Genomic DNA, 13645 nt, shown 5'->3' with positions numbered 1-13645 from the left:
AGTATGGGATGAGGTCTATTACTGTTCAGTACCACAGAAGAGACTTTTCCGTATATGACAATGAACAGTCAACACAGCGTAAGCTGCTCTGAAAATACTGAAAGGTAAAGGGAAGCACGTTTGTCCCAATTTAAGGTTGTGATAAGGTCTGTCATAATTTAAGGTTCCTGAGTGTGCTTTTTCCCAGGAAGCCAATAACTCGGGCAAAGTGTCACCTTCTGAAGAGAATCATAAGCTGGTTGGTCTCCAATATTCAGAGTCCGCGACAGACGTGGCGTCAGGAAGAATGGGCCATCTGCTCCTGTCACCAGCCGGGCCTTGCCTTTAGCAGCTTTGTTACTTAACAAATTAGGCTCGGTGAGTGCATGAGAAAGCTCTGTCTTTGCTGGTGTCCTCTTGCCAAAACCTCACTGGCTGGGAGTCACGCAAGTTGACAGCCTTACCTGGTAATCGCCTGCAAGCCTGGAGAGCTACTTGCCCTGGAAAATCAAATCTGCACTTTTTCCAACGAAATGTGGTGGCTGCCGGGCGGCTCATCACCTACATTTGCTTAGATGCCGAAGAAAAAGATACAGAGGAAGCAGACAACAAAAGCAGCCTGCGAACTGCACACTGGGATGTCCTGTTTTTTTTTGGTAGCTTTTATTTTTCCCATGAGAGGATCTGACTAACCCTAACCCAACCTCCTCTGAATACCAGACAGGAAGTTACACTTTGTAGTCAGTGAAAACTCCTTAGGTACTTTCTTTGTTGATTTTTTTTTAATAGTCACAATTAAAGGCCTTTGAATGTTCCCGATCTACTACAGAGAGATTATAATGTTGCTTCCTGTTTTCACAGCGTCAGCTGATAAGGGGCCCTCCACCCACCTTCCTACCCACCATGTATATAAATAAAGGTGCTTGCCCTGGGTAGGCAACTGGCTGAAGAGCTTGGTTACATATTAACTGTACTTCAAAGAATAAACTGGACTTATTATTTCACTTTAGTATCTATGTATACCTCAGGGAAATAAAACTCAAAAGTATTCTTAATCCCTTAGAAATTGCTATTATGGAAAAAATAAACTTAACCACACAGAATTATAAGAGGTAACCATTTTGACTCATATTTTCCAGCCTATTCTATTTGGGGTATTTGCCTTGCTCTCTTGCTGTGACTTATGCACATGTTATCCACACACACACACACAAACGAAGGAAAATCATTATTCGTGTTATCTCACCTACTTTTAGTCCTTATCTAATTCTTTTTCTTTTTTGCTTTGAAATAGAAATTTTCTATTTATTAGCAGAGATTTTCATAGAATATGTATCCTTGTCAGGATACACGCGGTTTGAATTAAAAGGCATCTTTCTTCTTACTACTATCCAAGCTATAGAATAGAGAAGTAGTCTGTACTTGCCCCTCTCTCCTCCTCCACATCACAGTATTTTTCCTAGACGAGACGCTGTAAGACTCTAGAAAAATATGTCCTCTAAGCCTCACTCTCCAAATCTGTAAAATGGGAGTAGTGACCTCACCTGTCTCCTGGGATTGTTCTGAGAAGAGAAAGTGAAAAGCATAATGATACAGATTCTGTCACACTGTCAAAGCCCAATTTTTTTGGTTAACAATTTTATTCATACATAATTCGCATAGTATACAATTAACCCATTTACAGTGTACAATTCAGTGTTGTTACTATATTCACAGAGCTGTGCCATCATCACCACAGTCAAGTTTAGAACATTTCATCACCCCAAGAAGCAGTCACTCTCTACTTCCTCTCCCCACCCTTCAGCCCAAGGCAACCTCTAAAATCTATTTCTGGTCTTTACAGAGTTGCCTCTTCTAGACATTTCGTGTCAATGAAATCATACAGTATGTGGTCTTTTGTGACTGGCTTCTTTCACTTAGCACATTTTCAGGATTCATGCATGTCATAGCATGCATCAGTATTTCACTTTTTATGGCTGAATAATATTCTATTGTATGGATAAACCACATTTTATCTACTCATTCATCAGTTCAGGATATTTGGGTTCTTTCTATATTCTAGCTAATATGAACAATTCTGCTATTAGAATTTGTGTACAAGTTTTTTATGTTGACATTCATTTCTCTTGAATATATATGTATGTATGAATATTTTTAATTTATCTACTTATTTTTATTTTATTTATTAAATAAATATAAAATATAAAAATATAAATTATACAAATATTCAGACATATATATATATTCAAGAGAAATGATTAAGTCAACATATATATATATATATATATATATATATATATATATATATATATAGCAGGAGTAGAATTTCTGGGGCATATGGTAACTCTATGCTTAACCTTTGGAAGAACTTCCAGACAGTTTTCCAAAGGGGCTGCACCATTTTACATTCTCACCAGCACTGTAGGAGTGTTCCAATTTCTCTCCATCCTCATCAACAATTGCTATTATCTGTCTTTTTTATTATAACCATCCTAGTGGGTATGAAGCAGCATCTCATTGCAGTTTGATTTGCATTTCCTTGATGGCTACCAAACCTCAATTTTTATCAGTATCCTAAAAATGTCTTCATTCCTATAGGCAGGGCTAAATATTCAAAACACAGAACAACCAAGACATCATGAGCACCATCTAAGAAAATGGATATTGGCTACAATACTAAATCAAGATCCTGAAGGTGTCCATCTTTAACAGTGGCTATTTTCAACATTTTTACTGGTATAGCTGTACTGGGTTCATACCAGCTAAACATCACTGGCCTTCAGATGTATATTTCCAACTAGAGGCTGCTAAAGCAGTTGGCTCTTCTTCCTCTACCAAATGGTTGCTTCTGCAAACTTGTAAGAAAATGAAATTCCAAGTGTAAATATGACATTTCAATCATTTACAAATCAGTTCTTCCTATCTATCTTTCTGTGTGTGTCTTCTTAAACAGAAATGGGCTCAATTAAAACAGTCTTTTGTAAGTAGCCATAATTATGTATAGGAAGAAATTTTAGAACAGATGTGATTTAAGATTAAGAATCTCAAAAATTTTGAATGTAGCCAAAAGGGGTAACAAGTCAAGATCTAGATAGCAGCAATAATTTCCCCTTTCCTCTCAAAAGTGTGATATTGGAGAAGAATAGTAATTATTCAAAAGAAAATCTAAATCAAGGGGAATATCATTTTTTCAGACATTACCATGTTTGAACAAATTCATGTATAATGGTATTAATTACCTCTTTCCTAAAACATCCTATTTTTCATTTAGTTCTTCTTAATACCTAAAAAAAAAAAAAACTTAACAGAACAGAATCCATATAAAGCATAACAAAGAAAATACCAAAGGCTATTAACTTTAAAAAAGAAGACTTTTTTTTCTTTATTTTCCAATGTAAAGCCTCAGGCCTTGCAACGTCTATTAATGATCTGATTCATCCATCTTCTAAAAAATTATCCATGTCCCAAGGCTGCACTATGTAATCCATTGTTTTAGTTATTTCTTGGCATACAGCTGACTATGAAACTGAACTTTCATATGTCAAATAGAAAGTTCCATTGTGGGAAATTTCTTAAGCATTCATAGTAAACTAAGTGGAAGTGTCATCACAGCTCAGGAGCAAATAAGGTCTGTATCAACAATATAACGCAGATTCTATGCAGGCAAAGCACACCATCGAACAAACACAAGCGCCAAGGCTTTATTGGAGTTTCTGTAAATACTCGATGGTTAAGAAATCTGAAGCTACAATCAGTTTAACAAAAGTTATCTAAAGGTTCTTCTAAAAAGATCTAATAGGGCACTTTTTTAAACTGCCCTGTAATGTCAGAAACCCCTGTATTCACAGATCCGTTCTTCTGCTAGATTAAGCAGCAGCCTCATTTCTAGTTCTCGTGAAATCAATAGACCATTTATGTTGCAAGTATCTGTCTAGGGTATGCACTTTCTTATTCAGTCTGGTGTTGACAGCAGTAATCAAATTTTGTACATACCACTAGTTCTATTATAGCTCAATAGCAACTAGCTGCCAGCCTAGGTCTACTCTCATCAAAAAGGAAAAAAAAGATTGGAATGGAGAGAGAATTACAGAACAAATCAACTGAAACTACAGGGGGTGGTGTAGAAGTGAGAGAGCAAAGGAAAGGCATCTGAAGGCTAATCCTCTCTCTACAGGGAAACCCACAGGCCCAGCAGCATCAGCACCACCAAGCCCAGGCGAGCCGACCTTGGCCGTGACAGGTACACATTTCCTTCATTCTTCCTGTTATCTGCAAACCCTCTTGGCTTTGAATGTCATATTATAACTGTCAGTTTTAACTAGTGAACCCACACCTGACCCTGCAGAGCTGCAGACAAGAGCTAGAGCCAAGCCACACCCACCAACACCAGGGAGACCCAGAACAAGGGAAGACTTACGGCACTTCCCGTGAACTCTCGAGACATTACTGCCTTCGTTTTGTAACTCTTTTTTATGCATTTAAGCTGGATTCAAACACTTGTCTCAGATCAGAAAATGTTAAGTTAATCTTATGATAGAAACCAGGTCAGCTTTAACAAAAAAAAAAAATGGGGAGGAGGTAAAGACCTGACTTTGAAATTTTACTTGACTTGCATTTTTGGACTTCGAATTCTCTGAGAAAACCAGGCTCCTCTAACAGATATTTTCTCCTGAAAAGCAGGGTGGATGATGCCATCCTCTAATATTACAAATGACTTTTTTTGTATTTTTTTTAAACATTCTATCTTGAAATAATCTTAGACTTATGAAAGAAGTTGTAAAAATAGTACACAGAGATTTCCTATTCCCTCCATCCAGCTCCCTAAATGTTACCATCTTACATAACCCAAGTATGACTACCAAAACCAGACAAGTGACACTGATGCAGTACTATGAACAAATCTGCAGATCTCACTCAAATTTCTCCAGTTGTCTCCTTTTTCTGGGCCACGACTCAATCCAAGATTCCACACACAAGCAACACTTCAAAAATCCAAGATGCATTCTTTGCATTCTTTTCTATAAATCATGCCCTATCGGAGGAACATTTCTGACCTCCCCCCTCCAACAAAGTCTGCTCCCCTTCATGCTAATGAGGTAATCATCATTAACAGGTGAGTCTTCTAGGCTATAAATGTTCTTTTCCTGCACAGTTCTTCCCTCGTCTTACCTGTCAGTCCAATCACCTTATCATGTGAACACAGGTCAAATAGAGTTTCACAACCCCCTGTCCAAAACCATATGGCCAGATGTGTTGCCAAATCAGAATTTTCCCCATTCAAGAAAAGTTATACAGTACAAGTCATATATTACATTAGAAACAAGAAAACAGCAAGATCCAGGGCAATTTTCCCTAATCTAAAACGTTGATAGTTCTGCTGCAAATACATATGTTTTATGAACAATAAGTGGGATAAGTAAGGATTTTTAAAGAATTCCCACAGTCCAAGTCAGATGCGCTATCAAATGAGTTCAGGTCAAGTTCAAGTTTTACTGTCAAATGAACTAAAAAGGAAATACCTTTTGGTTTTCAGAGCTCTTTTTGGATATTGTAACTGCAGATGAAGGATGGTCGACCTGTACCTATGAAATCCACGGCTTCATCCATCTCCCACCCACCTCATCACATCTTCTTTCTCCTGGTCTCCTGGCAAAGCCACCTGCAATGTCCTTTGGCCTCCAGGCTCTTTTCACTCCAATTCACCCTCTCACAGAGCCCCCAGAGTGATCTTTCTAAAATACCTGCAAGTTCCTAGCTTCAAAATACTAAGAGGTTTCTCCTGCAAGGTTGGAGTCTGATCTTCATGAGGTTCACATGGCTCCCCATGATCTAAACCAAGTCCCTTCAACATAGCATTACCCCCAAGAAGAATGCGAAAATGGCAAAGGCACAGTCTGTCCTTAAGAATCTCACAATCTAATTAACTCTCTTTAATATTTTCATCAGAGTACATTGTTTAGAATATAACTTCTCCAATCATCAAAGAGCACGTGGAGATTTTTAAGCTCATTCTTGTCTAGCTAGGAAATTCTACCTCAGTTCATGATCATAATAAAGACTATTAACAAAATTCCACATGTTGATATGAAAAGAATTTTTCACATGACTTAACAACACATGTCTAAAAATACTTATTATGCTACAATTGGTATGTTTAAAACAATTATAAAAAGCAAGGCCAGGAAAATCTTTTTTAAAAACAAGCAAACCCAAAAAAGTAATGTCAAGGATGGTATTTAATGGTCTATGTGATTTCTCATGAGATTGTTTTCCCAGAGTAGGAAGATAAAAATAAAATCTGAAATTATGCCTTTATTTCCATATTAGTATACTAATGGAATTGAATGACATTATAATCAACAAAATTTTGTCAGAGAGAGTTAAATCTAAGTCCCCACCATCAAAAAGCTTAGCATTATCTCCAACCGTACAGAGGCAGACCTCAATGCAGACTTTAAGGAGCCCGCCAACAACAGGGGAAAATCATATTTAAGTATTAGTTTTATTTTCTAATGCGCAAACAAAGACACCTACTTGGAACGTTGAATTAAAAGGAAAATTCCTAGAAGTCGTATTTCAAGATTAAATTATACCCTTTCTTAGAATTATCTCAGGAAAGCTGCATGAAAGCAGTGAAATTAAGAGGTAGACAACAATCCCACCAAATCCCTTAATGAGTGAGTAAAGAGAGGTAGTAGGTGCACACAGCAGCTCCCTCCACCGAGATGTGAGGAGTGTTCCAAGAGGGGAACGTGGGGTTCTCCCCAGGCCAGCCCTCCTCTCACAACAGAGTATGTGTGTGTGGCAGGGTTTCTCACCCACAGTGTTGATTCCAAGCAGAAGTGGCAATTGCCTGGAATCCTCTGAGGTGAGGCAACCAATGGCTGACAGCAATCTGGAGCATAACAGGTCAACACTACAAGGATGCCACCTGATGCCACCACTTTTTCTCTTTTTGGTGGCTGGCCAGTACAGGGATCCAAACCTTTGACCTTGGTGTTATAACACCATGCTCTAACTACTTAGATAACCAGCCAGCCCTGATGCTACCACTTTGTAGAAGCAGGAATCAATCTGCCAGGGCCACGAGAGGAACCCTACATTGCTGGCTGCTTAAGGCAGGGGTCCCTGGAATGGCCCCCCAGCTACGAACATTGCACTCTAGTGGCAGGAAGGAAGGTCATTGCCAGTGTTATTCAGGGAGGCAAGAACAATTATTTAAGGAAACAGTAAAAGACATGAATAAAACAACACAATTATCTAAAAAGGAAAGGAAGATTTTTAAATATTATTTTTAAAAAGAGAAAGAAGGGGTGATTTTTCTGAATTGTCTACAGGTTCCGTTTTTATTAATCAGTTGGCAACCTACTGGCTTTGGAGCAAAGGACAGCAACTGAGTTCCTTGAAGTGCATTTGCTGGCATTGTGAGGAAAACTTCTCTAGTTTCTAGAGAGTTCTAGAACTTACAAGCTTCATGGGAAGGTGTGAAGAAGAGATGCATAGAGATTATTCTTTGGTGTCAGCAATAAAAAAAAATCCAGTGGGAGAAGTGACCAAGTGTCCTTAGGGCCTACCAACGTATGGATCCTGATGTGGTCTTCATAACTCTTTGACCCTCTGTCACCTGCAGTGACAATCTCTACCTCAGAAAACTTGAGCCACTGCCTGTCTTCCTGCTTGCTCTCTGCAGCAAAGAGTGCTGGTTTCACGAGGTCCTGGCTATTGTTTATCTCACTCAACTTACTTAAAATTCCTACCATGCCAGCTTCCCCTCTCCATGAGGCAACACTATCTCTGCCAGAAACTGGCTTCCTCAGCACCACCTACCGCAGTCCATCAGACACATCCGCGTGCATCTCGATCCTGATTACCAGATTCTGTTTCTTTTCTCATGCAAATTCCCTCATGCAAATCTGAGGATGCTGGCCACTCAGAAGATATGGGTACTGACATGTGTGAGTCATCTGTAGATCCTGCCTGCAGCTGGTACCACACAAAGACAGTCCTGTCTAACCATGGCACACCCACCCAGACTCTCATGCGTCATACTTCTTGACTTAGGAATGAGCCATCATCATCCACTTGTGACCACTTAAGGCTGAAAGTGGGGAGAAAATGAAGAACTCAGGTAGTAACTACTTAGAACTGATCCTGATGAATTGAACAGGAGTATTATAAACCAGCTCCAGGATTTCCAAGATGATATAAAGAGGTCCCAAGAGGTAACCAGGTGAGGAGTAGAGAATGCAAGTATTGGTTATCACTCAACAGTTTATGAACCATGAAGCTCAGCAACACAGGTGCCCAGGGCCCGAGTCCCAGGGAGGAGCACTCGTGACAGCTGGTCAGCTGACAGGCCTACAGGTGCCTACTCTGTTCCATGCAGTGCAGCAGTGAAGAGAGCCGGTTCCCAGGCCAGGCAAGGTCACTCAGCACCAAGTGCAACAGGCACTTGCTATATCGTGGCCTCAGGGATCAGGTTCAAGTATGAAGACAGCCCGAGCCTGCAAAAAGGGGAAAGGCATGGGCAGAGACTGAGTAAACAGGTGGGAGTGAGCAGGACAGAGGCAGAAAATACACAAACAGCATATGATTGAAGTATTCTAAGGAGCCATGAGGAAGAGCGAGGCAGACGGGAGTAGGGAACTCAGAAACAATGTCTAAAGATACAAAGGAGAAACAACGATCCAGAAATAAGGCAAAAACAAAGCCGGGCAGTCCCTGATGGTGAACGAGCCGCTCCCCAGCGTGCAAGCTGGGACCATCTACGTGCCATTTCACACAGAGCTCCACTTTCCATAAAATTTCTCCCCTCCAGAGACTATCCATGAGCAAATCTCTCTATAAAACTATAAATAAATTAGTAATGTTGGGCTAAAATAACTTCCCAAAGGTTGCAAATTCAATGGGGTCCTGGAACTTCCAACGTTTTGACCATCAGTATTTAATCTGGTCAGTATTCACTTTTAGGGATCTCCGAACTTCAAAGTTCTTTCACATTTGAGGCCTGCAAAATTCTTACAAGTTATGCTGTGTCCATATTCCGATTCTCATTTGAAAAATGAGGTAACTGAAGTTTCATGACAGTGAGTAAAACACCAGATTCATGCTGTCGTGTGCCTTCTACAGCAGCCCCTCAGCTCCCTGGCTCTCAATAGCATTGCCTGAACCACCGTGAAGCCCAGAGATTTCAGTTATTCATATTAAAGTAAATGATACTCTACAGTACTTCCTCTCTTCCTCGGAGTCATAGCCAAAAATCAAAAGAAACCAAGAGGAAATAGATGTTCCTCAACAGCAATGAGGTTCCAGGATCAGGTAGCAGCAGCAGCTGCTGAAAGCTGGCTCGGCCCCACCCCAGTCCCAACCTCTGGCACAAACATACACGTCAGACTCTTGGGGCTGCTCAGCTATGAGTCTTTCAGTAACAGAAGGACAAACGGACCTAACACTACTGCTCTTAAGGGCACTAAAATCGTAGCCCTGAGGGAAGAAGGAGGTTACTCTTCACGAGTTATAAATTTGACCCCCCACACACACACCAGAAAGAAGGGGAAGGAAAAGGAAACGGAAGCAAGTGAGTCTAGGTTCTGAATGTCATATGCAAAAATAGCCAGCAACAGGTGCAGGGTTCCTGTGAAATTAAGACTCTCAAAATGCCTTTCGCGTCTGCAGCACAAAGAGCCCAAGCACAGAAACCCAACATTAGCAATGATGTCAGAGGTGCAAATCATCATCATTCTCTAGCCCGTAGCAGTTCTGTAAAATTAAAAAAGAAAAAAAAAAAGTACCATACAGACCACAAAACATTTCTCTGCTGCCATGTAACTTCTTTCACATAGCCCTCTCCTAAACAGTTTACCCTAAAGTAAGTATTGGTCATAATACAACATTTTTTAATGTGTAGAGATTAGCACAGTGCCTGGTACATAGTAAGTGGGAAATAAACATTTACAGAATGAAATGAACAGGTAAACAGAAAAGTCTCTTCACAAATAAAAATAACCAAAATCTCACCGTCAGGGTAGTATATATTTTTTCATGTTTCTCTAAGAAGAGAACAAAAGATTGGAATCAGATACCAAGGGCAAGAGATATCACTGATGAACACATCAGGAGATACAAACCCTCCATCCCTGGCTGAAGCTGAGAAGCCCTGTCTGCAACCCCTGGGCATTCACAGATCTCTGCAAGGAATCCTGATTTGAAGGAAACTAAATGGGAAAACAATCACATTCACTTAAGCAATCTGCCTTTAGATTTTCCTTTCTTTCATTAAGCCATTTTACATCACACTGTCCACCTGCCATTACTGAAAAATTTACGAAATAAATTTTGTTGTATAATCTAACACAACATGATAAAAATAACCAGCTCATATGTTATGGAAAATGACTTAGGCTATGTGTGAAATGTATAAGAAAAATATGAGTTGTGAGCTATAAAAACTGACAGAAGCAGTGGAGAAAAACTGGCAAAGAGGTTGAGCCTACAGATGGAGAATGTCTATCACATGAATACTATGTCGAATAAAAAGAACAGTATCTATCAGTGAGAGCATCACTGATTATATAAGGTAAAGGCTTTAAGTAGGATGGAAGGTAATGATGATATTAATTAGAAGGATAAAGTGTTCAGGGCACAGATAAGAACAAATCCTCAACATTATCAGGAAGTTTCAGAGAACTGAGTACTGCAAATGAACATATAGTACAGTAAAAAAAAAAAGTCAATTAAAAATAAAAAATAAAGAAAAAAATATAGTAAATAACTTTAGAAAATTACTATAAAGACGCAATTTAATGACACTCTTCATTGGATTTTCTTTAATGTATTAATTTCTTTTTGGTTTATAATTTAAGTGTTCCAAGTAGACTTTCTCTCTTCCCTATATATTCAATTTAAAGAATTCTGGGATTTTTTCCATGTTATTCCTTCCAAGATCCAAAATAACTCCCACTTTCTTTTATCATGAGGTAACAACACCCAAAGGTCTTGAATAAAATTCTTAGCTGAGATCCTAAGTGCCTAGTTAAGAACTACCTCAAACTTCAAGGAATAAACAAGATTACCAAGGCCATTACCAGTGTATCTGTTTTCTAAGTGAAGCCTTTTTATTCATTCATTCATTTATTCGCAAGGATCCACCATCCCTACAAGACAGGGACTGTACAAGGCACAGTGGACACAAGGGTGAACAAGAAAATCTTGGTCCCTGCGCACATGGAGATCACAGTCTCAGGGACCTATCAGCACTAACGTAGACAAACAAGTAAACAAAGCAGTTAGATATGGTGACGAGGGCACTAAAGCAAACAACTGGGCAGGTAGAAGGTGATAAGAAGACAAAATCTACTCCAGGTGGGTGTCAGAACAGGCTTCTGCTAGAGGTGCAATTTAATCCAGTGCCCAACCCAGAAAGAGGAGAAGGGGCTCCCACGAGCTGGGGTCCAGCACTCCAAGAAGAGGAAAGAGCCCGCAGAGGGTCGTTCCGGCCAGGGTGGCTGGATGAGGAGGATGGACACGAGCCAGGAGGTGCATCGCAAATAAGAAAACAGCCTCTCACCACGTGACTCATACTCACCATGTGACTCACTGAGCATCTGCCTCTACGCACGCTTTCCCCTCGGCCTGGAATTCCTTTCTTGCACTCTCCTCTCTGCCAGCCCACAGGTCCTTTCTCTGGGAAACATTCCCTGCCCCTCCAAAGAAGAGCAAAACTCCAGGAGTTAATCCTTCCTAATCTGAGGTCCCACAACACCTAGTATGTGTCACTAACACACCTCTTACCACACTGCACTGACTCGCTTGTGTCCAGCCCCCATAAGCAGCGATCCTACTTTACCTGTTTCCCAGCAGCCTATCACAGAACTTGGCACCAGCAGATACGAAAAAAATGACAAGTGAGCGAGTCAACAAACCAAGAGAGGAATGGACAGATTACAGGAATGCAGGAGTGCTGATTCTTTACTCAGTTGCTGGAGATTTGGAGTAGCACCACAGCTACAGTTCGTTAATTCACTTACAGTTTGAGGGTCAGGATTATTTCTCTTCCCATATGATTTTCATACAACAGACACTTTGGGGCAAATCTTCTTTCATCCCAAGGAAGTGATGGAATAGTTTTCACAGCAGATCTTTAGGCATTGGGCCTAATCCATTCACATTCAATGAACATGAATCAAGTGGCAAGCCCTGTACTGGGCTCTTCCTATCTTAGAAGATCTACGAGTCTAGGAAGCAGAGCAAATCATATTTCCAAAATCTTTTTAATGACTGACATTGTTAGGTAAGTCAGAAATAACATTCTAACTTACTTCATAATATTATTAAAAGAACAAATTTTTAATTCCTAGGCCTCCCAAAGCACAAAATAATTTAGAATATGTTGCTTAGTAATTTTCACGCTAATTTGTGGCTGACCGAGTCATGCCTCAGTTTCATTCCTACGAACAGACCAGACAGACAAAAGTGTAAATACTACGATAGTCTAAGCAAGTCTTCATTACCTGCCTGGGACTGTCTGCCGTCTCCACTTGTGGACTCCGATATCACTTCCATATCTCCTCGGCTCAGCATGTTCTCCAAATGCTGTTAAGACTCCCAAATCAACAGTACATGTTTTCTGAAGTCACAAAGACATATGTCCCTCGGCTGGAGAATGAACTTTCATGAAGTCAAATTGAAAAACAGGACCAAACAGTATGGGAACCGTGCACAGATGAGTCCCTCCCCAACTGCCCCAACCAGAATGGTTACATTCCTGCCTCCGTGCATAGCCCGATCCTGGTCTGCTCTGAGCCTCTGCCAAGCGTGGAGTCTGTCGCCTTAAAATCTGGACATATGACAGCACTTATCTACCTAGGAACAGCAAGGTATGCATTTCCACAAACATCACTGTTAAAAGTGCTCAGTATACAGAGGAGTCAAGCCCTTTCTCACTTCTCTTTTAGGTTTTCCTGAAATTCAAGCCAAATAAAAATCCGGGTGAGGAAAAATGTTAAGGAATTTAACAATTTAAAAATTCTTTTTATGTTTTTAGCTCTTGCAAAAGACCTTGTTGTCATAAATTTTATCATCTATTTTTTAACATACGTACTCCAAACTAATCCCTGAAGCTTTCAGTGATATATCCATTAATGTACTAAATAATACATGCCCTCAAACTAAAAAGTAAACGATGCCTCTTCAATAAGGATTAGAAATACCACTGAGAGAAACGCAAACTGCATCTTTCTGCCAATTTCGATACAAGTTCACTTTATTCTCCATCACTGGCCTCATTCAGGCTTTCTGTGGGCCAAGCTCTGCCCAGTTTAGAGACTGCACACAGGCTCTGCGTTTGACCAGCACCCTCTCCCACCTAGAGGTATTGACTTAAATGGCCTTCCCTGACCTCTACCACCCATCCCAGGCCTGGTAAAGTCCTCTCCTGATTCCCTGTCACAGCACTGCAGAACATTTGTCCCCTAAGCAATTACACAATGATTTGTATATTCTGCAGTTTGATATCTGTTTCTTCTACTAGTCCACACATTCAAGAGACCAGACACCATAACTATTGGGGCCATCAATTTTGTTGACTTGCTCAGTATAGTGCCTGACAATGGGACACTCACCAAAGAGTTATTTCCATTTAAAATTGTTGTCTCTGTTAAAATACTCT

General features: G+C 40.1%; 1 protein-coding gene across 4 annotated transcripts in view; it reads right to left on the bottom strand.

Annotated features, from left to right (window-relative positions):
• Positions 1 to 13645, bottom strand: part of UTRN (utrophin) — a 473290-nt gene that overhangs the window by 422563 nt on the left and 37082 nt on the right. The window contains exon 1 of one of the 4 annotated variants that reach the window (XM_063097715.1): positions 444 to 514. The exons of the other annotated variants lie outside the window; for them this stretch is intronic. The gene's annotated coding sequence lies outside the window, so the exon portion shown is untranslated. Of the gene's footprint in view, positions 1 to 443; positions 515 to 13645 lie in introns of those variants that run through there. 4 annotated transcript variants of the gene reach the window in all.

The sequence above is a fragment of the Cynocephalus volans genome, chromosome 5 (genome assembly GCF_027409185.1).
Source record: "Cynocephalus volans isolate mCynVol1 chromosome 5, mCynVol1.pri, whole genome shotgun sequence".
Classification (NCBI taxonomy): domain Eukaryota; kingdom Metazoa; phylum Chordata; class Mammalia; order Dermoptera; family Cynocephalidae; genus Cynocephalus; species Cynocephalus volans.
This window is presented reverse-complemented; position numbering and strand designations above follow the sequence as displayed.